The sequence below is a fragment of the Phoca vitulina genome, unplaced genomic scaffold (genome assembly GCF_004348235.1).
Source record: "Phoca vitulina isolate PV1807 unplaced genomic scaffold, GSC_HSeal_1.0 scaffold35, whole genome shotgun sequence".
Lineage (NCBI taxonomy): Eukaryota > Metazoa > Chordata > Mammalia > Carnivora > Phocidae > Phoca > Phoca vitulina.
In genome coordinates, this window is record NW_022589738.1 from 11,233,447 (window position 1) to 11,258,928 (window position 25,482).

General features: G+C 38.1%; 1 protein-coding gene and 1 pseudogene across 3 annotated transcripts in view; one reads left to right on the forward strand and one right to left on the reverse strand.

Moving 5' to 3' along the window:
* SYTL5 (synaptotagmin like 5) overlaps positions 1 to 25,482 on the forward strand; it is a 243,601-nt gene that overhangs the window by 49,785 nt on the left and 168,334 nt on the right. The gene's annotated exons all lie outside the window — the stretch shown is intronic.
* Positions 1,580 to 24,638, reverse strand: LOC116646014 (annotated as a pseudogene).

Here is a 25,482-nt window from a genome sequence, read left to right on the forward strand (position 1 = left end):
TTTCATTTTCTCTCTCTCTCTCAAATAAATAAATTAAAAAAAATAAGAACAAGAAGTATAACATGAGCTGCTCTTGTTTACTACAAATATTAGTTATTCTTGTGGAATTTTAGAGTCCAAAAGCATCACTGAAATCCATTCTCTGCATTAGTTTAATATATCATTTTGACTAAATGTTGATTCCCCAGATTAATCGCTTCTCAGCCTGGCAATACTTTATGAAATACCTGTCCCCTTCTCGAATTCATACAGGAATCTTGATACTTTTTTTCAGATTAAAATGTCCTGTGAGGGCTGAGTGTGGTGGAGTTGTGAAGCATGAAGTGAATTCCTGTGGAATTCATTCAGGGAGATTTTCGTGTTTTGTCTTCATTTGTTCCATGACTATTTATTAAATTTCCGAGGCAGAAATAACATGAATAAGACAGGCTCTATCCACCCCAAATCCACAGTTGGGTAGGAAAGAAAGATTTGCAAACCACCACGGACTCAATTTAGTTGTTGCTGCTCCTTTTTGATATGTAAACCCTTCAGATCTCTGTTTAGTCTCAAGCATATCATCTGGTATGGCAGCCACATTTAGTTTGCTTCCTAGAAACCATTGCCAATTCCTTTCTTCTCTGGCCCTCCTCCACTTAAAAAGCCTGAGTCTGAAAAAGCCTGAGACTCACTTTCCTATTCTCCCTTGTCAATGAAATATAAGGGAAATTTTTCTGGGGCTCATGAAAAGTCCGTATCTTCTGATAAAAGGAACAAGGTACATGAGGAGAAAGTCTGTTTTGGTTTCATTTCTATCACATCCCACATTCAAATGTTTTCTTTTTATTGTGATGCTTGGAACTGGGAAAGCTATCTTGCAGTCATGAAGCAACCAGCCAATGGACCAAATTCCATATACTAAGTATGGTCAAACATAACAGTAGAAAGAGCCTAGATATTTGGTGACATGGGTGAGCCACCAAACCAACTTGATGCTGCTCTACCTTAAGTAGTTCGTATCACTGTAGTTTTTTATTGTTGTTGTTGATTTTGTCATTGCTGATATTGCTGTTACTTGCTGCCCAAAGCATTCCTCATTGATCAATCTGGAAAGAGTTACTTATGCCATTAACATTGCAGCCTTAATAATCTTAATTTGTCAGACCTTGCAAGGCCTGGACAGAATAGGTGCATTTTGATTGTGATTAGGGGGTAGAATATGAAAGGGTCAAAATAAAAATTGATCACCACGGTGAAGGAAGGTTGTTGGGCACTAGGGAAGAAATAGTACCTTAAGAACAAAGAGAAGAAAAAACAAGGAATGCAGAGTACACATTTTGCCCTTATAATTGAACCTGGAGCAGTGCTGAGTACAACATTAAAAAGGAATGATTTCACTCACGTGGAATTAAAGGAACAAAACAAATGAACAAAGAATACAAGAGAGATGAATAAACAAACCCCAGACTCATAAATACAGAGAACAAACTGGTGGTTGCAGGGGGTGGGGGATAGGTGTAAAATAGGTGAAGGGGATTAAGATACTTACCTTTTTTTTAAACAATGGATCAATTATTTAATTAGGTTCTTTGTAAGAAATTTAGAGCACCAATTTGTGAGGGTAAACTCCATTTGTGAGAGAAAACACAGAGCAAGCTAGCCCTGGAGCTGAGGAACAGCTTTGATTTTTGGTAGGATTTGTGAGTCCACAGATTTCTGATTAACCTTGCACTGCTCCGTAATCTCTTATTTCTCTTTCTCTCTGTCAAAGATCTCACTTTCCTGGTGTCTGGGTTTATACATCATCATCTTTTTTTTTTTTTTTAAAGATTTTATTTATTTATTTGACAGAGAGACACAGCGAGAGAGGGAACACAAGCAGGGGGAGGGGGAGAGGGAGAAGCAGGCTTCCCGCAGAGCAGGGAGCCCGATGCGGGGCTTGATCCCAGGACCCTGGGATCATGACCTGAGCCGAAGGCAGACGCTTAACGACTGAGCCACCCAGGTGCCCACATCATCTTCTTGAAGTGAGAAGCATCAGTGAGAAGTTTGGGGATTTTCACACCCCTGATATAATTTTGGTGGAGGTGGCAATGACAAATTTGTGTTGTGTTCCACACAGAGGAACTCGATTGAGGGCCAGAGGTCTGGTCACAAGTAGCAAACCACTGCTCAGCTGCTTCAGGAAGACTGCCCTCTTGCCTCTGTGGTGCCCAGTGAGAATGGTCAGAATGGTGCCAGGAGTGATGCCATTTCCAGTTTCCTCACATGCTAACCACGCGTTTTGTTTTTTTTGGGTTTTTTTGTTGTTGTTTTGTTTTTTTACTGTCGCTCAACATCTTTCAAGGCACATCTTGAGTAGGATAAAACCCAGGCTTTTGCGAAGTTTAACCACTTGGGTACGACAATTCTTGTCAGCACCAACTGGTTTTGTGACAGTAGCAAGAACCTTCTTTTTCTTTTCAATCCTGGATTTAGCTGCTGAATACTTCCTCTTGTACATAGCCTTTCTGGAATACATGGCTGATGGGGAAAATCTGCCAATTCCTCTGACTGGGACAGGGTTTCGCCTGCAGGGGGGCTTCCACTTCTTTGGCATTTTAGCCTTGAGGTTGCCCTTTTTAACCTTGCCACCAGTGTCAGCCTTCTTGGCTTCAGGTTTCTTCTCCTTAGCATCTGACTTCTCAACTTTCTCACCCACCACCTTGCAAGATGGGAAGGAGCAAGAGTACACTTACCTTGATGAGCACTGAGAAATGTATAGAGTTGTTGAATCATTCTTTTGTATACCTGAAATTATCATTACCCTGTATGTTAATTATACTTGAATAAAAAATGGAAAGAAAACAAAAATATAGTGTTTGGTTTATATTTATTCTTTGCCATTTAATATCCTAATTACATGTGAACTGTGGCAGATTTCTAATTCCACCCTGGATCCATCCTGCTGTATCAATGGTAGTTTGAATGATTAGAGCATGGAAATCAATTTTATGACTGCTCTTAGGTACAGATCATTAGAAAAGAATATCTGTTGTAAAAAAAAAAATATGAGCAGTGATTTTTATTACTATTTTGGGCTATTGATTATTAATGATCCCAACCTTTTTTGAATTTTCTGGAAGTCTTCACTCAATGCCCATTTTAAGTCCTCGAGGAATGCCATTTTAATGAGGTTGGAACTTCAAAAAAAATTAGAACACGTCTCTCAGTAGATTGAGTTACAGGTATCTTTCTCTTGCCTTGCATCCTTCTCTCTACTTGAAGATACACCATTTACGGCTTTGGTCATCCTCCTGCTCTTGGATAAGTTATATGCTGGTGTGACTTTCTATTAGCACATACTCTACTCTATTTCTTACTTAGAGAAAACCTGACAAATGTAATTTTAAAAGATATTACTGTGTTCTGTTTATTTTAAGGAATAATTATTTGCCCAAAATATTTTCAGAGGAGCTGTTTTAGGTAGGAAGACTTTCAAATATCATTTGATAACATATTTGAATTACTACATTTCAGAAAACCATGTAAATCAGAGTAGATCTTCATTTACTTTTACCTTTCTGAAGCTTTGGTATATGCTTTCAGTTGTCAGAATTTATATTTAGAAATCTGTTTGTAACCAGGAGGTATGTAATGCTTTCCTATAAGAAATTCAGACCAGTGGGTTGCTATTTTGGTGGCTCTAATAGGAATTGAAATTACCATATTAGTGTGTGATGTGTATTCATTTGGTTGTCATAAAGAATAGCTTACTTAAGAATAGTTTTATTGCAGAAGTTAATAATTTAGCATGTACTGAATATTGACTTTTGACTAAAATAACTACTTTTTCTGACAAGGGAAAGAGTATGAGAGTGTAAAAATATTTGGAAACATACCTTGGTTTTGTGTGGTAATTTTCAGGTGTATTGAAGTTTGTGAATTGTTTAATCAGTGGTATACATGATGGATATTATGTATTCCAACATGTAATACTAATTATATGTTTATAAGAATTACCAAAGCTGAGTAGAGCTTGGGAAAGAGCCTGAGCAAAACAATAACCATGGAAGAAATTGGAATAGGTAGAAATTGACCTGATCTGGGAGGGTAGAAAAGTTTTCAAAGGAAAAAAACAAGTTATGAATCCATAAAGTAAAAAAAATCATTGTGAGTAACCAGAAGTTTTAAAGTTTGGTACATCAATATACACCAAAGAAAAATGGCATCTAAGAGACCCAGTTCTTTTCTTACTAAATAACTGCTTAGATGTGAAAATAAATGCAAACTCCCAGCCTTGGAACTTTTGCAAATAAAGAGAAAGAGAGATTTTAAAGCTCTTTAGGGGATAGGATTTACAGATATGTTAGTCAGGGTTCTCTAGAGAGACAGAACAAATAGGAGACATAGACATATGTATTTTATAAATATGTATATGTCTATATGTGCATCTATGTAAATGTATATATATACACATATATACAAAATATACATTTTACTATATATGTGTGTGTGTTTGATTTATTACAAGGAACTGGCTCATGTGACTGTGGGGCCTGAGAAGTCCAGACCCTGAAGAGCCAGTGGTACCCTGAAGTTCCATTCTCAGTCCAAAGACTTGAGAACCAGAACAGCAGATGGTGTAGATTCCAGTCCACGTCCAAAGGCAGAAGAACCCTTATGTTCTAGCTTGAAGACTGTCAGGCAGAGAGAGACTTCTTTCTTACCCAGTCTTTTATTCTGTTTAGGCCTTCAAGGGATTGGATATGGCCCATTCACATTGGGAAGGACAATTTGCTTTATTTAGCCTACCAATCCAAATGTTAATCTCATTCAGAAACCCTGTCACAGATTCACCCAGAATAATACTTAACCACATATCTGGACACCCTGTGGCCCACAGTCAAATTAACACTTAAAATTAACCACCACACAGGACTTAGTAATTGATTGGTAAAGGAAAGTGTGAAATCTAAGTGGGATCCCAAGTTTCTGAATGGGGCAACTAGGTTGATCATTTTACTATCTTGCCTTCATATCACTGGTATCAAATCTACTTAAAGAGCCTAGGTGAATAAATGGATTTATTTCAATGGTAATTTTTTAATCATAAGTATTAATAGCAAGAAAGAAATTATATAATTTGAGGTTAAGAGGAGAGAATATTAGAGGAGTGTTTTAATAAACATGTTTTATGTATTTTATGTAAATATGTTTTACGTATTTTACCACAGTATTCACTCATTCCTTCATTTACTCATTAAATATTTGTTGAGTACCTTTTATGTGTCAAGCTGTGCCCTAGAGCAAGTTCTCAATTAAAACATGAGTAAGATAGTCTTCCCTCAAAAAGCCAGTGGGAGAGAGAGATCAATAGGTCATTATGGTGTGGGTAAGGACAAATGAATACGTCCAGTATATTGTGGGAAGCACAGAGGAGAAACACATAATCAGGGATAGGTAAAGGGGCAGGGAATACTTTCTGGAAAAGTATTAGGAAACTATAAGCAATATTGCTGTAATGTATATTGCAAGATGGTAGTGGGGAGTGATGAGTATGAGTACGGGCCAGACAATGAATGTCTTGTTTAATATGTTAAGGAAGTTTGACTTTGTTCTATAGGTGAGGGAGACTCATTAAAGGGTTTTTAGAAGATGGGAGAAGAGTTAAAATGGGCAGAAATCGTCAAAGTTCCTTATAGGAAGATCTTTTGTTGGCTATGTGAATCACGTACTTAAAGAGGACAGGACTAGACACAAGGAAACCAGGTCAATTTATTGCAGTAGTTTAGAATCAGAGAGGTAAAAGTTTGAACCAAGGAAGTGTCAGCAGGAATAGAGATGGACTCTGGATTCAAGAAACATTTAAAACATAAATTCGTGGGGCGCCTGGGTGGCTCAGTTGGTTAAGTGTCTGCCTTTGGCTCAGGTCATGATTCCGGGGTCCTGGGATCTAGCCCCGTGTTGGGCTCCCTCCTCAGCGGGGAATCTGCTTCTCCCTCTCCCTCTGCTCCTCCCCCTTTCTCTTCCCCTCTGGGCTCACACACACTCTCTCTCTCAAATAAATAAATAAATAAATAATATTTAAAAAACAAAACCCAAAAAAACCCATAGATTCGTAAGACCTAAGGACTGTTGGAATGTGACGGTCTGAGTGAGGTGTAAGAATCAAGGATGACTTTAGATTTCTACTTTGGATTAATTCAGTACTATGATCTAAGATAGGGAGGGGACATTGTGTCAGTCAGCTAATTTTTCATAACAAATCTCTCCAAAACTCAATGGCTGAAAACGACCATATTTATTCTCCCTCATTCTTCTGCCTTTGGTTGGGATTAATTGTTCTAGGCTGGACTTGTCTGAACTTGGCTCCAAGTTGCACATTGGGTCTACTTTTTGCTGCCCCAACTCTCTTCTTTCTTGGGCCTATGGGCTAGCCAAGGAATGTTCTTTTATTTATTTATTTATTTATTTTTAAATTTTTAAAAAGATTTTATTTATTTATTTGATAGAATGAGAAAGAGAGCATGAGAGGGGAGAAGGTCAGAGGGAGAAGCAGATGCCCTGCTGATCAGGGAGCCCGATGCTGGACTCGACTCTGGGATTCCAGGATCATGACCTGAGCTGAAGGCAGTCGTTTAACCAACCGAGCCACCCAGGTGCCCCAGGGATGTTCTTTTAGTGGCAAGTCAGAAGCTCAAGAGCCCAACTTCAATCACATAGTACGTCAAACCCCTGCTTGAGTTAATTTTCAAATAAATTAGTCTTAATTTGGCTGTCTCTTTTTAAATTTAAAATTCAGTTAATTAACATATAGTGTATTTTTTGTTTCGGAGGTAGAGTTTAGTGATTCATCAGTTACATATAACACCAAGTCCTCATTCCATCAAGTGCCCTCCTTAATGTCCATTACCCAGTTATCCCATCCCCTGTTATCCCATCCCCCCCACCCTTGAATTATATTTTTAAACATTCAGTTGGTTAAAGCAACCCACATGGGTAAGCCCAAAGTGAAGAGGCAAGGAAGTATACTCTACCTTTAGTGGAGGGAACTTCAAAGTCATGGCCAAGGGCATGGATAGATAGGTAAAGAATTTGGGCTGAAAATTTAACACCCTGATGGCTATGTGGGTGATGGATATGAGGAGGACAACACTGGAAGTTAGGAGATTATTGCTGTGTTTTAGAAGTGGTAAGAGGCCAGGGCCTTGGCAGTAGGAAAGGAGAGGAGATGGTGAATTCGAGAAATGTTCATAGACTGGAGATGGTTGTAACATGGAGGCCAGATTCAGGAGGAAGAGTCAAGGATGACTCTAGGCTTCTAGTTTGTCTGAGATATAGGAGGAATAATGATGGGTTCAGTTTAGAAAACATTGAGTTTGAGGTAGGATGATCATGTACTTTATCATTCGAATCAGGACACTGTTGAAAATGTGAAAGATTGTTATTAATAATTATGCCACAAGGGTAAACCTGTCTTGAGACTGACCTCAGGAAAACTGGTTGATAGTCATTCTGTAGTAAGTAATCAAGGTGAGGGTTTTTTTTTAGCATCAAGTTGATACTTGAATGTGAAAGACCAGGGAGAGATCTGGTGTGGTGATAAAGACTTGGGAGTCATCAGCACGCAGTGAAAAGTTTGAAAGCCAGAGCCCAGTTGAAATCATCCAAAGGAGCATATGTAGAGTGAAATGAATAGAATGAGAAGAGGATAGAAAGTTGGAATAGAGGATGGATGAGGAGCTGAAGAACAAATAAGAATTGGCTTACGCCAAAGAGGAGAATTTAAAGGATCAAATAATCATATCAGAAGAGTCAGGGTCAGAGCTGGCTTTGAGTGTGACTGAAACCAGGAATTTGAACATGTTTTTCTTTTTTTTTTCCTCTCAGACTCTATATATTGGCCTTTTTTTTTTTTTTTTTTGTCAGGCTGGGTGAGCCTTTGAGGCTAGAGCCATGGTCTCAGGCAGCTCCAGGCTCATATTCTTTTAGCTCCAAGGAAGAAAAGAGCTTTTCCTTGATAACCCCAAATACAAAATAATCTTGGAGGAAGGCTCTGATTGGCTAAGTATAAGTCACATGCTCATCCCTGTACCAGTCTGTGTGGCCAGGTGCTATGATTGCCAGCCCCACCATAACCACAAAGAAAGGGAAGTTTTGTTATCAGAAGAATGAAGGAAGATGTACTAGGCAGAAAGAATCAACTGATACCACCCACAGTGGAGACTGGAGAGTATTATAGAGGCACAAATGTCAAGAGAGCAGGAAGTCTTAAGAAAGAGGAATTAAGTACAACTTCAAATGCAGTAAACAGGTGCAAGAATATAAAGACTGACCTAGTCCTTTTGTATTTGACAGTTGGGATTTATTATAGCAGTTGCAGGAGAGCAGTGGGGTAAAAGTCAGATTACAGCAATTTGAGAAGTGACTAGAAGGTGGGTTGGACACAGAAGATGTAGACAAGCATTTCAATAAATTTAGTAAATGTGAAAAGAGACAAACAGGACAGTAGATTGATGGCCATGTATGAGTGTTTTAGACTTGTTTATAGGCTAAGGTTTAGGAATAGGTAAAACTGGAGAGATTGAAGTTAAGAAGAGCATGTTTGCTGGAACAATGCTGTGAAGGAGAGATGAGATCAAGGACAAAGAGATGAAGAGACTAGATTTAAAAAGGAGGAAGGACATTTGATCCTAGTGAGGAGGTGCGGCTGAGAGTGGACCTGGAGAAGTTAAAGGAAGGGAAGGACATTGAGAGGAAAAGCTGTCTTCTGAGAGGCAGGACATCAGGGCCTGAGTTGTGAGCCTGAGAGCAGCACTGGAAAAGTCACTGAAGGCACTGGCCCCAGGAACTGACCAGAGCAGAGGAGAACAGTTCACAGGTGATTCTGGGGCCTCGCTGATTTGTAGACGATGAGTTTGTCTTAGTACCAGTCCGTAGGGCTGTGTGATTCTCTCCAGTTGTCCTGAATGTGGATATAAAGAAGGCAGATTGAGCCAGGGTTGGAAATTTAATGAGATCCCACAAATGAAGACAAGATGTTCTCCTCAAGGAAACTTAACAGTTTTAGAGTCAAAAGCAAAATCTTAAGAATAAATAAACAAGAACAAGAAGGGAGCTTTTTTGTTGTTTAGTTGTTTTGTCATGGTAATTGTGGACCTCTCCATGAGATTGCATTATAGTTTATCTTTGCTTTGAATTTCTGTTGTGATTAAGAGTTTGTAATTCTCAGACCATGGGGGAATAAATTGAACCTTAGCAGATGTTTCACAATTTGCAAAGCTGATTCCATGTAGTGTGTTTCATGTTGTGTTACGTTTCTGATAGTTATCCTCTCCCTTCCGAAGCCCCACTACATGCACACAGATGGACGTTACAGCCACATTATGTGCAAAGCCCTCTTGGTCAGTATCACTATGAAGCTCACTGGAATTGATCAAGTCCATGTCACTAGTTAAGTGTGAGGATATAACTTCAGGTTTCCAAGTTTCAGGTCATTGTGCCATATGAGAAAAAGAGATTTATCAAAACTGTAACAAATAAACCTTTATTCAGTGATACTGAAAGTCTTAGAGGTCACTGAAACAAAGTCTTAGCAATAGCTGGAAATATTTTATGGCATAGTATAAAGAACATGGAATCCCTTTATAACAAATGCAATATGAGATCCAGGGCAAATGAGTCTTTCCCTATCTGAAATTGGGGTACAGTTTTTTCTTATATACCTCACAGGATGGTTATAAAAAATCAAAGAATATAATGAAAACTTTTAAAATAATAAATGAGATTATAACTTATTGAGTAGGGTGCCTGGATGGCTCAGTCGGTTAAGCGTCTGCCTTTGGCTCAGGTCATGATCCCAGAGTCCTGGGATCAAGTCCCACGTCGGGTTCCCTGCTCAGTGGGGAGCCTGCTTCTCCCCCTTCCTCTGCTGCTCCCCCTGCTCATGCTCTCTTTCTCTCTCAAATAAATAAAGTCTTTAAAAAAAATAACTTATTGAGTAATATTTTTTGTTGACATCATTTGGCACAACATTTCTATTCATTTGGCACCATAGCATAGATTATTTAGAAACTGTTGATTACACATTGGTCTCTTTCCAGGGAACTTGGAGGAATAGTATAAATTGGTTAATAAATTTGTTTAAAAATACCTAAATTCTCCAGACCTCTTTTTTAATTTATGTAACAGATTTTAGCAGTCAAGAGACAAGGATTCAAACTATTTACTGCATTTGCAAAATTAGTGAGGTGGATGACTGGAATTACCTTCTACCACCATCTGTATTTCTTTATCCTGGAAAGTATGATTAGGCTAACATCTTTTACTTGTTACTGTCCTTGTTAGGATTAAGAGATCCTGGCCTTGAATTTTTTAAGTACAGGGGAATTGCTCATATCATCTTAGTTGAACCTCATCTTTAGCCAGTAATTTCCTGACTAATCAGGAGGGGCTTAGATTTCAAGTAAGTAAATTTATGATTACTTTTCCCCATTATTATTATATAATTTTATATAATTATATATTATTATTATGTAATTGTAGCTGGAGTGCTCAGAGTTGCTGATTCTTGTTTATACTCAGTACAGTTTGGGGCACCTTCCTAAAAATCTGTTCTTAGGTCATTTTAAATGGAATAGAGAGGTCTACTGTTAAAATAAATTGAGTGTGAAACTTTATATGAAGCAAATAATCACTTAATGAGCAGGTCCAAATTTTCATATATCAGGTTTTCTTAAATTAAGATTTTTCTCATTTAGATATGTAATTTTATCTTAAGGTACATCTATTTTTATTATATTTGAATTGGAGAATTTCTTTTACCTAGAGAATGGTTCACTTTGTAAATTACAGTGAAGTAGTGCTCATAAATCCCTTGTTTTTAACAATGGGTTTTTATTTTAGGACTATGTTGAAGGCTATTTACACTGATCTTATTCATAACCAGCTTTATGAGAAGCTTAAATACTGCTTTTTGAAGAATTGTACATCGTAAAGGTTCAGTACCCTAAAATTTGCATTTTTAAGAAAATTAGACAATTGAATAGTTTCTTCAGATGGAACCCATAAATGATTGTTTTAAAAAAGCAGCTTCACTGAAGTATACTTTACATACAATAAAATTTAAATTGTACAGTTAGATGAGTTTCAACAAATGTATGCAGTTATTTAATCACCGCGAACAAGAGATAGAACATGGCCATTACTTCAGAAAGGCCCCTCCTGCCAGTTTGCAGTCAATCCTCTTCACCCCAGCCCCTGGTAACTGCTGATTTGCTTTCTTTCATCATAGTTTTGCCTTTTCTAGAATTTTATATACATGGAATCACATTGTATGTGATCGTTTGTGTCTGGCTTCTTTCACTTCATATGCTTTTGAGATTCATCCATGTTGTTACTTGCATAAGTGGTTTGTTCCTTTTCATTGCTGAGTAGTATTCTGTCATATAGATCTATTACATTGTGTTTATCCATTCACTGGTAGATGGACATTTGGGTTGTTTCCAGTTTGGGGCTATTATGCATAAAGCTGTTATGATCATTGGAATACAGGTATTTCCATGGACATATACTTTCATTTCTCTTAGATAAATACCTCCTGGTGGGGTTCTGTGCCTTATGGTACTGTGAGGTTTAGCATTAAAAGAAACAGCCCAATTGTTTTCCAAAGTGGCTATACCATTTTTAATTCCTAGCAGCAAAGTGTGAAAATTTGATTGCTAGCATATGGGATGGTCAGTCTTTTTAATTTTAACCATTCCTGTAGGTGTGTGGTGGCCTTACGTTATGGTTTTAATTTGTTTTTCCATAATGAATAATGGTGTTAAACATGTTGCCTTGTGCTTATTGGCCATACATGTAGCTTTGGTAAAGCATTTATTCAAACCTTTTGCCCATTTTTAAAAGTTAGTTGATTGTTTTCTTATTATTGAGTTGTAAGATTTTTTTAAAGACATGTTTTGGATACAAATCCCTTATCAGTGGGGCGCCTGGGTGGCTCAGTCATTAAGTGTCTGCCTTCCGCTTAGGTCATGATCCCAGGGTCCTGGGATCAAGCCCCGCATCGGGCTCCCTGCTCCACGGGAAGCCTGCTTCTCCTTCTCCCATTCCCCCTGCTTGTGTTCCCTCTCTTGCTGTGTCTCTTTCTGTCAAATAAATAAATAAAAGAAAAAAGAAAAAAAATCCCTTATCAGCTAAATGTTTTGTAAGTAATTTTCTTCCAGTGTGGCTTGCTTTTTCATTTTCTTAAGAGTATCTTCTTACCACTACAGATTTTAAATTTTGATGAGGTATATTTTATCAATGTTTTTTTCTTTTGTGGTTCATGCTTTTTGTGCCCTAAGAACTGTTTGCCTAACCCAAAGTCACAAAGATTTTCTTTTATGTGTTTTTCTAGAAGTGTTATAATTTTAGCACTCGTTTTTAAGACTACTACTCATTTCCAGTTAATTTTTATATATAGTATAATGCAACATTTGAGATTATTTTTTTTCCGTATGGGTATCCAATTCTTCAAGCACCAATTGTCGAGGACTATCCATTTCCCACTGAATTAATTTGACACATTTGTTGAAAATCAGTTGAGTGTGCATGCATGCGTGCGTGTGCGTGTGTGGGGGGGATGGGGTTCTGTTTCTGAACTCTCTAGTTCCGTAGTGTATATGTAAGTTTCTGAGCTGTGAAGACTTTATAAATAACTCATCTTCACCATATTGTTTCCTCTGTTCTCTGTGCTAAGTCTGTATCATATATATTTGTCACTGGATATACATAATACATTGTAATTATTTGTTTGCATAGTTATCTGATCTAGTAACTTATGAGCTTCTTGAGGGCAAGGACAGTGTCTTCTTCTGTGTTCTCATGTGCTAACACTGGGCACATAATAGACATCCAAATATAGTTGTTGGGTTAAAATAAACAGAATATGGAAATTAGAGTGTTAAATCTTTTACCTATATGAGTGTAATTGGTGTTATATTTGTAAAATCTAAGCAATTTCTCTTACTTTGTTAGTTGTCTATTATTGATACATAGAACCAGTGTTTTTCCTGACGTCATGGACAGCTTAATTTTGACCAGTTGGTTAAGGTTGTCTTCTTAGAATCTGTTCTTTGACCTGATAATAAAAATAATTTGTATCTGTTGGTACATGTCAGTCACTGTACTAAAGGCCAACATGTATTATCTGATGTAACGTTCAGGACAAACCTGTGAGGGCAGGTACTATCATGATGCTTAATTTATAGACGAGGGAACAGAATTAGGAAGCTAAGTATCTTGCCCAAGGTCACATATATGATCAGTGGCAGAGAGAATGAAGGTATCCCTTCACTGAAACAGCACACTATAGTCATTGCCTGGCTTCCTCTAGGAAGGTTCAGTTGTAAATTGATCTTCATCTGAATTAAGTGTTGTCAGTCCTTGGGGTCTGAAATATGGCACAGTATCCTTGCTAAAAAGTAAGGCACTGAGTTTATTGTCTTTGAATATACATGCAGTTATTTTTTCAGGCAAAGTTAGTCATTACATATCCTATTTCTCAGTAAGTAATACCAAATGGCTTTTACAACTTGCTCAAGATATTACAGAAAGTGTTATGATGTGATATTTAGCCTGACATTTCCCGTTTAGAAAGACAGTCCTTTGGGCATGAAAGCTGTTTGTCCTCCTGAGCCTGGTGTGAAATACAAATGCCACAGGGCCAAGTCCCTCCTAATCAACTAATACCTCATCTATTTGCTTACCTTAGGCTTTATAAACAGAAACTGGAAGCATGATAGGCATTTGGGTAGAGAATGGAGCACTTTGGGAAGGATGGGTCTTACAAGAAAAAAAAAAAAGCCTGAAAATATCTGTAGGTTGTATCTCAGTTTTTCCCAACTCCAGTTCTTTTTTTTTTTTTTTTTTAAAGATTTTATTTATTTATTTGACAGAGCCAGCGAGAGCAGGAACACAAGCAGGGGGAGTGGGAGAGGGAGAAGCAGGCTTCCCGCGGAGCAGGGAGCCTGATGTGGGACTCGATCCCAGGACCCTGGGATCATGACCTGAGCCGAAGGCAGCCGCTTAACAACTGAGCCACCCAGGCGCCCCCAACTCCAGTTCTAATACAGACCCAAATCCCTGCCCTTCTCAACTCCAATTTTTCTGATAGGCATGAGTTTCAAACCCATTTTCTCTAATCCCAGGACTGGTGCTTCTTATGCTATCCCAAGACTGAGGAGTTCTTGTGTTTTGCGCCCCTTCTCAATATCGCACCCATAGAGGGGCGCCTGGGTGGCTCAGTCGTTAAGCGTCTGCCTTCGGCTCAGGTCATGGTCCCGGGGTCCTGGGATCGAGCCCTGCATCAGGCTCCCTGCTCCGCGGGAAGCCCGCTTCTCCCTCTCCCACTCCCCCTGCTTGTGTTCCCTCTCTCGCTGTGTCTCTCTCTGTCAAATAAATAATAAAATATTAAAAAAAAAAAAATATCGCACCCATCATCTTTGAGAATTTCTCAGCACCTTCCTTCTTTACCACACCAGTCTCTGAAGTCTGGCGTTGTGGTGATGCATTCATTCTAATACTTAGGGTGGTGATAAGAGGAATATCCAAAGGTAACTAAATATCATTCACTGTCTTCTATGTGCCTCACATTGCATTTATCTTCTTTAATCCTTACAACTTGGTGAAAAAAGTTCTGTTATCACCTCCATTTTATACATTTGAGAAATTGGAGGCTTATAGGCTTAGGTTCCTTGCCAAAGGTCACATGGCCCATAAGTGGTAGAGACAGGGAATGAACCTACCTTTCTTTGATGGAGGAATGAGTACTTTTAATCACTACCTCATAATGTCTCACAAAAACCCCGAGAATGCCTCAGAAATGGATCTGGGACCAGTTTTGAGCCAAACAGAACATATTATAATAATCATTACCTTGTGTCATCCATTCTTGTTCATAAAGCAATATTATATCCGTTATTGGGATATGAGTCATATGCTGCCATTGTTTTGTCAATGAAGCTATCTTTGCAGTTTAGCAGAAATGTTAGGAAGACATTTGGGGAATTTAGGAAGTGTCTTCTGCAGGAGTAAGAAGAGGAATCTGATAAGATGACCTTGGGATGAGTGACAAGATCAGTTTCTTTGCAGTTACTTTAATGGGATACCTCCCTGTGTTGCTTTGAAATGAATTGACTCAGCTTCTTGACTAAATGATAGGAGAGGGAACTTGAGAGATAATAATTTCATTAAATGATTATTCATTAAAGCCTTGTTCAAGAACTATTTTATAACAGTGCTATTCATCTCTTCTCCTTTGGACACCTTTCTGATTCAGAATGTGTCAGTTGATTTAGAACGTTTTTTCTGATTCATTCTCATGTCCCGAGCACATATGTATGGTTCCACCTGAAGGTTAAAAGATGAAATAGACAGTCTGTGACAGGACTTTGTAAGATTCAAAACAAAACAAAACAAAAAACTGCTAAGCATTTAAACGTCCTGTGTTTTAATCCTGCCCTTTCATTACCTACCTATGTATGTTGGAGCACAAATATCTCCGAATGCCACTTTCCTCACCTACTGAAATGATGATTAGGTAACAACTAAAGGCCCTTCTATCTCTGAAATGTTTTGAGTTCAATATATTCCCAATGTTTCCTAAAGTTATCTAATCTTTATTTGTAGTAGATGCCTTACATCAATACTCCTGCTGAAAAATACCATAGAACGGTGATTCTCAAACAGTTTGGCCTTGGACCTGTTAAACATGATTGAGGACCTCAAAGAACGGTGATTCTCAAACAGTTTGGCCTTGGACCTGTTAAACATGATTGAGGACCTCAAAGAGCTTTTGTTTATGTGGGTTCTATCCATCAATATTTACCAGATTAGAAATTAAAGCTGAGAAAACTTTAAACATAACACAAAAACACATGTTCCATTAGCTGTCAGAATGATGGCATCATTGCAGGTCATATAGCCTCTGGAAAATTCCACTGTACACTCATGAGAAAGTGAGGGTAAAAAAGGCAGATAAAATCTTGGTATTATGAAAATAGTTTTGACCTCATGGACTTACCGAAAGGGTCTTGGGGATCTCTAGGGGTTTTTGAACCACATTTTGAGAAATGCTGCCATAGAACTTATGTATTTAACTTCTTTTTGAATGAAAGTAGATCAATGTTTAGATTATCCAGTTCACTATTATCTGCCCCACATCCATTCTTGGTTTTTCTCTCAATTGTGGGTTAATAACAGGACAGGCCTTGTTCAAGAACTATTTTATAACAGTGCTATTCATCTCTTCTCCTTTGGACACCAGAATCCAGACCTCAGTTGTTGGTTGGATCCAAAGGTTTTGTTAATACTTGAAGGAATTCCTTTAAGATTTTATAATAATAATTGAAGGATTAAGTTGAAAAACATAAACACATGTGGGATAAACAAAATAGTATGCACTACATAGTTTGAGAAAAATTTAGATATAACAAATTAGATATAATTTGAGCATGGTTCTAGTATTAGCATCCAATTATACTGTACAAGAAATGGGTGTAACAAACAAAATAAAAGAGAAATGTCTCTTTGGTTCATCTTAGAATTTTCTTCTCTTTTAGTCATCTGGGTTCTAAGTCATCTATTAATCCTGTGCTCTGAACACACCATCCCCCCACCCCACAGGCTGTTCATTTCTGCATATAAAGGATTTTATCTCAGTTTTAGAGGATTCTCATTCTTTCTAACTGTAATTGCTTAGAGTTCAAACTTGAATTCCAGAGTTTTTCCAACTGTAAATTTTATTGTTCTAGCTACGCTTTTCTTAACATTCTCTTATGCAGATTTGTTAATGTTTGAATGTAGTGAAGCTCACTGCCCTTCAAAATAACCTGCAGTGGGTTACTGGAGAATGACGTCAGTCTCCACTCTAGTGGGATGGTACAGAGATACGATGATACATCTTGGTTTTTTGTTGGAAAAGGGCAATCTGAGGCTGAATATCCCTGGTCAAATATCTTCTCCAATGCTGAGTCAGTGCCATTAATTTCTTTGTCATATTATTATCCTTCCTTAGCAGATACTGTTGATGCTTCACCCACAGCACCTCGATACTTACTATTCCTCTATGGGCCAAAGGTTTCTTATTGTAAGCGTGTGTGATTCTCTGGGAACTTTTCCTGGCTATAGATGTGTGCTTTGGAATATAGTGATAGCCAAAAAAAAAAAAAAAAAAATCTATGACGTAAAGCCCATAGAAGCAGCTCAATCAATGATAAGTAGGAGTTTGTGGGTAAATACCTCAGCTCCCTCACTTTTAGTTGAAACAATTCTGAGGCATGTTCTACACAGTCTCCTATATATCTCCAGTGGAACTGAGCCTCAGTTGCCCATAGCTGAAAGCAGCTCATTAATGTACCTTGCACTGGTTTTCTTCCCTTCTCCGACTCACCACTAGTGTTCCCCTGGATCATCTCCCAATTTCACTCAAAGCCCTGTCTCAGAGTCTGCCTTGAGATAATCTTAAACTAAAATACACCACCCAAAACCTGTTTTTTCCCCTCTTTTTAGTGTTCCATGTCCAATTATAGACTATCCACATCAATACTTCTTGCTCCATATAGCACTAATGCTAATTTTTAATCTAGAGCTGGTTACTGTTCCATGGTAGCTGCTGGAGTTTATAGTCAGTGGTGTCCTGGTAAATGTTTAACAACCAGCTCCTCCCAGAAACTCCATTTATAGCTTTTGTAGATTACCGTGGTATATGTAATCCTACTCTGGCTGATTTCAAGCTACTAATATGGTATCACTGAACTCAAGGTTGAGAAGGGAAGTCCACAGTTGACTCCAGTGAGCCCATAAAAGCTGGCTTTGGCACACCATTGTTTACTGGGGCAAATTGTCACAAAATGGGGTGCTGCAGAGGTGAATGTTTGACAGAATTTCTGAATGCTAGAGTGTAAATATCATCCAATCATATTCCCTCATGGTATAGATGAGGACTCTGAGGACCAGGGGAGGAAGGGATCTGTCCATTATCTTACACAGTTAGTTAGACCAAAAGCCAGGGCTTTGTGGTTTTTGTCCATTGGTACAGATGATAAGGAGCAGAGAGTTTGGGTCATAGGTACAACAAAAAAGATCTGGTTTTCCAAGTTCAGTGATAATGGTGAAATATGTGTTGAGGATGTAGGATCAACTAGGAGATAGGGTTAGGTAAGGAAAAATGTGGCTAGTGCCTTAATAGGTTGTTTTTCTACTTCCCTTCCATACTTCAATAAATATTTATTGATTCCCTCTGATATGCCTGGAATGATGTTAGCTACTGGGAATTCAACATTGAACAAAACAAATTCTCCCGAAACCAATATTTCACTGTATTGTTAACTAAGTAAAACTTAAAACAGTTCCTATCCTCACATATTTTATGTACTAGTAAGAAGAAAGATGCTAAACTATTGACTGCAAATATAATAAATGTTAAGAAAAGAGAAGTACAAGGTGTTCTATGTTAACAGAGACCTAACCTAGTCTAGAACTTCAGAGGAGGAGGATTCTAGGGAGAGTAAACAGGTCTGGGGCTCAGAAAGACTGATTTGCAGAGTCAGATTAAGGGCAGAAAAACAACACTGGAAGTAGAGCAAGATAGAGAAAATTAAAATAATTCTCAGAGAGATTACTATATATGATGGTAAAGAATATTTAATTTGCCATTTGGTGTGGGCTGGGTTTGGGGAGTGAGAGATGGGGAGTCACTGAATGGATTTAACCAGGGAAGCAGCATGCTTTTGTTTATGTTTTTAAAAGGATCCATCATGATTATGGAGCAGAAAAGGAACCAAACTTGGACTAAACCAGGAGAGTCACTCTGGTATCTTTAAGGTCCCACAAATATTAATGGTGGTTATCACTCCAATAATTCCATGACACTTTGTGGTTTAGCTTAGCAATTTGATAGGTAGATATAATGTAAATATTATCTACGACATTTTAATTTTATTTATACTTGCTAATCTAATTTCTAATCTTTATACTACCCTAGTAGGTATCTGGCCATAGAACCTATAATTTAAAAAATAATAACAGTAAAAATGCCAAGCATTGTTCTAAGTACTTTAAAAATATTAACTCACTTAATATATACAACAACCCTACAATATAGGATCTGTACTTTTTCTTATTTTAATAAACTAAAACACAGAGAAGTAACTTGTGCAAGCTTACCTAGATAATAAGTGATAGAGATAGGATTTGAAACCCGAGCCTTCTCACTCCAGTGTCTGAATATTCTCCACTGTGCCATAATCACTTTTTGTACTTTATCATCTATGTAGGTAATTAGTTGTAACAAGTTGAACAATTCTATTCCGCTATTGAAGTAAATTCTCTTCAGCTCTGTGATTTGTCAGTTTGACTATATTTGTCTTATAACTTTGTTACTTGGTTGGAATAATTGAACTTCTTATTTAGATAATCGGAGTCTTGGGGTGCCTGGGTGGCTCAGTTGGTTGGGCACCTGCCTTTGGCTTGGCTCGTGATCTCAGGGTCATGGGATCGAGCCCTAAGTTGGGCTCCCCACTCAGCGGGGAGTTTGCTTCTCCCTCTCCCTCTCCCTCTGCCCCTAACCCCGCTCATGCTCTCTCACTCTCTCTGTCTGAAATGGGTAAATAAAATCTTTTTAAAAAATTTTTAAAAAAGACAATCAGAGTCTAATGCTTTTTTCCCTCTCATGTGAAAAACACATATGTGATACTTATGGAGCAGGTGCTCTTGTAAATTCTTCACAAATACTAACTCATTATAACTCAAAGAGGTATGTAATGTCATCTTCATTTTACAGGTGAAGAACCTGAGGCATCAAGAGTTTAAATAATAAGGCCAAGGACACATAGATAACAAGCTAATTGGGAATCAGACCTATGCAATCTGGCTGAAGTACCATACTTTGAACCGCTAGACCGCAGTCTTTCTTAACTGGAACAGTTAGTGCAACCTAATCCTAAACAATTTGAATTTGTTGAATGGTGAGAATGGGTGTTTCACCTTCCTAGACAAAATACTTTGAATTCTTCCAGTCTTTCCCGATAGTACAATTTGGCACTTATGTGCACTGTTATTTTCAGTTTGAGATCGGAAAGACAACATTAATAAAGTGAAAGCAATACAGTATTATTCTGAACTCTTAATATAAACTACTTGAAAGTTAATTCTATAGCCTATAGTTCTTTAAACTTCCCAGAGACCCCAGGATGAAGGAGCCTTTATAAATGCTCCATAATTTGCTTCTTGATTGATTGATGTGTCTTTGATTTCCATACTAGAACTGATATACTGACAGCCTGCCTAATTTTAAGTCCTATCACATGAGTAACAATGAAAGCCTCTATATTTCTTTATTAGATACATCTAAATACGAATTGCAATGACTTCTATTATAGTTCTTTTCATATCAAGTATATATGCTAGAAAATAGACATCATCTTTAAAAAATTTTGTATTTAACTTTTGTATGGAGCTGTAATGGCTTATAATTAAGGAAAATCACTTATCAGTGTCATCCATCAAATTAGCTCTTCATCATTATTATTATTTCTTGAACAAATATGTGAAACAAGTGTGAACCTGCACCATGCAGTTCTGTGTGTCTTGATGGGCTCAGGTAATAAGAATATCACTTTAGCTTTAAATAATATATCTAGTTTGGGGAACATTTTCAGATGCATTATCTCTTTTGATCTCTTCTGACATTTTATACTGCTTTCACTTCATCGACGTAGTCTTTCCTATCTCAGACTGAACTCTAGGCACTGTTGCAATAACCAGAGAGGACGTGATGTGGGGTTGTACTGTAAATATGTCAGGTTGAGCTTCAACTCCATAAAATGCAACCCTTTACATGCTGTCATAAAGGATAGTATGACTCACAGTATTTTTACAGGTGACTAATGCTTCACAGATGTGTGATTGTTTGGTGATTACAATTACAGAGAATGACTTTGCCCCCTTTCCTGAATTTAATCTATTTCTTCCTTTTCCCTACTTCCCTTGAGCTTGATAGATCCACTTTGACTGTATAACTGTTCTCACTACCCAGATTCTTCACAAGGCCTCCTGGCTGGCTTTTGTTTTTCTTGTTATTGTTGAACTACCCAGTGGAAAAAATGAGCTGCTTGAGTTGAAGAACCATCCAGATCTTTTAGGGAAAGGCACCCAACCAAGATCTCCTGGGTCACTTAATTATTTAGCAAACAGGATTGAGAGCCAGTAAGTTCTTGGCATTGAGCTTGGCATTAGATATTCAAAGATGAATAACACTGACCCAACTTCAAAGGGCTCTTGGTCTTTGGGAGTTTGTGAAACCAGAGTGAGAAGTACTTGAAATTGATATCTGGATGTTCTACTCATCAGTTGTCTTTCATGTATAAACTGAGCAGTAAGAGAATTAATAATTATTAAATATTTAATATAAACTACATGCTTGATATGTATTATCTTATTTAAATTTCCCCCAATTTTTCAAGAAAGGTATTTTACAGATGAAGAAACTTAGAAAGGTTGCAGCAGCTGAGACGTAGAAAGTACAGAAATATCAATCAATGGAACAAAATGCTATTTTGTACCATAGATTAGCATATAGCATCTCATGAACATCTATGTGCTAGGATGTGAGATGGGAAAATGCATAGAGTCTGAAACTTGGAACTTTATTGACCTTAAGTCCCTTTTACATTAGTGTGGTTGACATCATCTGCCATTTCATGGCAGAGGGTCAATCAACTATTTCCAGCAGTTCCAGTGACAGGGAATGCGTATAATATTTGAGATAGTCCATCCCATTTTTGAACTACTGTCATGGTACTAATGAGCATACATCTAATACCTGTGAGTTCTACTTATGGGTCCCACTTCTGTTGCTAAAGCAATATAGAATTTCCTATTTGAGCAAGTGCTTTTTGCCCATGTCCTAAGTGTGAATTGAAGACAGTTTTTGGCCTGCAAAGGAAGAAAACTTGCTGGTTGTCTGGATTTGCAGTATTTTGGCTCCTGGGAGAGTTTTTTCCTTATTATGTCTGTGAACTTGTTTAATGTCAACAGATCCTGATCTACTTTTAGTGTGCTGACAAGGATCACGTTTCTGAGCCGGGGCTAAGGATGAAATCCTTGAGATATTTTTTACCAGAGTCATGACTGATACTCTAGGAGATCTCTCAGTAGCCAGGCTATTGGGACTCTGAAGGGAACTCACCACTCTGACCTTGATACTGGGAACAGGAGCATTTTATGATATTCTTTCTCCATGTGTTGAATGGGTTCAACATAGAATGCTATGGGAACAATTAGGAGGGTACCTAGCTCACATTTGGTTGAGAAAATGTTTTCCAGAGGCAACAGACATTAGAACTAATTTTATCTTATTTTTTAAAAGATTTTATTTATTTATTGGAGAGAGAGCAGGTAAGCGAGCATGAGCGGGGTGGAGGGGCAGAGGGAGAGGGGGAAGCAGACTCCCCGCTGAGCAAGGAGTCTGACGTGGGGCTCGATCCCAGGACCCCGGGATCATGACCTGAGCCGAAGGCAGACACTTAACTGACTGAGCCACCCAGGCACCCCTAGAACTAATTTTAAAAGAAGAAGAGTTAGCCAGGCAAAGCTGGATAGTTGGGGTTGGGGGCAGGGCACATCCTAAGAGAAGAAAGACTATGTACGAGGACACCGAGGCATGAGAGAACATGACATGTGTGAGCAATTGCAAAGGATTCAATATGACTTCTGAATTTAATGTTTTTTGACTTTATTGAGGTATAATTTATGTTCAATAAACTATCCATTTAAAGTATTGAGTTCATAAGATTTTTTAAAAATCTACTTACTGTTGTATAATTTATAACATAATGCACATGTTTTAGTGTGCAGGTCTCAGGGTTTTCTTTTTTAAGTTGTGGAATAAAGCACATACCATAAAATTTACCATGTTAACTGTTTTTAAGTGCATGGTTTGGTAATGTTAAGTATATTCACATTGTGGTGCACAATCTCTTTTGAATAATAGTAAACCAAACTCACTCAAACATCATAGGACTTTAACAAGAAAAATAATACAATATTACTCTTTATGTTTTCATAACATTTGGATTGAAAATATATTGGTAATGAGGACATTGATCAGATGGGACTCATAGATTGTAATCATTAAAGCAAATTTTTCTCTATCACCATCCCACTAAACTCAGTGGAAATACAGGCATAACTCAGAGATATCGGGAGTTCAGTTCTAGACCACCACAGTAAAACGGATATCACAATAAAGTGGGTCAAATGAATTTTTTGTTTTCCTGGTGCATATAGAAGTTAGGTTTACATTGTACTGTAGTCTATCAAGTGTGCAGTAGTATTCTAAGAAAACAATGTACATGCCTTAATTTAAAAAGTACTTTGTTGCTAGAAAATGCTTACCATTGTCTGAGCTCTTTGCAGATGGAGGCTCTTGCCTCAATGTTGATGGCTGCTGACTGGTCAGGGTGGTGGCGGTTGAAGGTGGGGGCAGCTGTGGCTATTTCTTAAAATAAGACAAAAATGAAGAATGCTGCATCAGTTGACTCTTCCTTTCATGAATGATTTCTCTGTGGCATGTGATGCTGTCTGATAGCATTTCATCTACAGAACGTCTTTCAAATTGGATTCCGTCCTCTCAAACTCTCCTGCTACTCTATCAACTAAGTTTATGAAATATTCTAAATCCTTTGTTGGCATTTCAACAATCTTCGCAGCATCTTCAGCAGTAGATTCCATCTCAAGAAACCATTTTCTTTGCTCATCCATCTGAAGCAACTCCTCATCCATTAAAATTTCATCAAGAGATTGCAGCAATTCAGTCCCATCCTCAGGCTCCACTTCTAATGCTGGTTCTCTTGTTGTTTCCACCACATCTGCAGTTACTTCCTCCACGAAGGCTTGAACCCCTCCAACTCATCCATGAGGGTTGGAATCAACTTCTCCCAGACTCCTGTTCATGCTGGTATTTTGACCTCTTTCCATGAATCATAGATGTTCTTCATGGCCTCTAGAATGGTGAATCCTTTTCAGAGGTTTTCAATTTATTTAGCCCAGATCCATCAGAGGAATCACTATCTATGGCAACTATAGCCTTACAAAATGTATTTCTTAAATAATAAGACTTGAAAGTCAAAATTACTCCTTGATCCATGGGCTGCAGAATGGGTGTGGTGTTATCTGGCATAGAAACATTGATCTTGTTGTCCATCTCCATCAGAGCTTTTGGGTGACCAGGTGCATTGGCAATGAGCAGTCATATTTTGAAAGGAATCTTTTTTTCTCAGCAGCAGGTCCCATCAATGGGCTTAACATATTCGGTAAACCATGTGTAAACAAATGTGCTCATCCATTTATAGAGCAGAGGCAGAGTAGATTAAGAATAATTGCCCTAGGATATTTGGTATGGTAAATGAGCATCGTCTTCAACTTCAAGTCACCAGCGGCCTTAGTCCCTAACAAGAGAAATCAGCCTGTCCTTTAAAACTTTGAAGCCAGGCATTGACTTCTTCTCTCTAGCTATGAAGGTCCTAGATGACATCTTTTTCCAATTTCATCTACACTGAAAATCTGTTGTTTAGCGTAGCTACCTTCACTGATTATCTTAGCTAGGTCTTCTGGATACCTTGCTGCAGCTTCTCCATGAGGACTTTCTGCTTCACCTTGCACTTTTACGCTACGAAGATGGCTTCTTTCCTTACACCTTATGAGCCAACCTCTGTTAGCTTCCAACTTTTCTTTTGCAGCCTCCTCATCTCGCTCAGCCTTCATAGAAGTGAAGAGAGTCAGGGCCTTGCTCTGCGTTAGGCTTCAGTTTAAGTGAATGTTGTGGTTGGTTTGATCTTCTATTCAAACCACTGAAACTGTCTCCATATCAGCAAGAAGGCAGTTTCACTTTCTGGAAGGAGGAGGAGTGCTCTGGAGGAACACTCAATTTCCTTCAAGAACTCTTCCTTTGCATCCACAACTTGCCTAACTGGCACAAGAAGCCTAGCTTTCAGCCTATCTTGGTTTTTGGCATACCTTCCTCGCTAAACTTATAATCATGTCTAGTTTTTTATTTAAACTGAGAGACATGCAACTATTCCTTTCATTTGAACACGCAGAGGCCATTGTAGGGTTATTAATTGGCCTAATTTCAATATTGTTGTGTGTCAGGGAATAGGGAGGCTAAAGGAGAGGGAAAGAGATGGGGAAATGGCCAGTCGATGGAGCAGTGAGAACACACACAGCATTTCTTGACTAAGTTTGCCATCTTATATGGGTATAGTTTGTAGCACCCCAATACAATTATGATAGTAATATCAAAGATCACGGATCACAAGTCACTATAACAAATATAACAATAATGAAAAAGTTTGAAATACTGTGAGAATTAACAGAATGTAACACAAACGGTACTGTTGGACTTGCTTGACCTGGGCGTGGCCGAAAGCCTTCAGTCTGTGAGAACGTATTATCTGCAAAGTGCAGTAAAGTGAAGTGCCA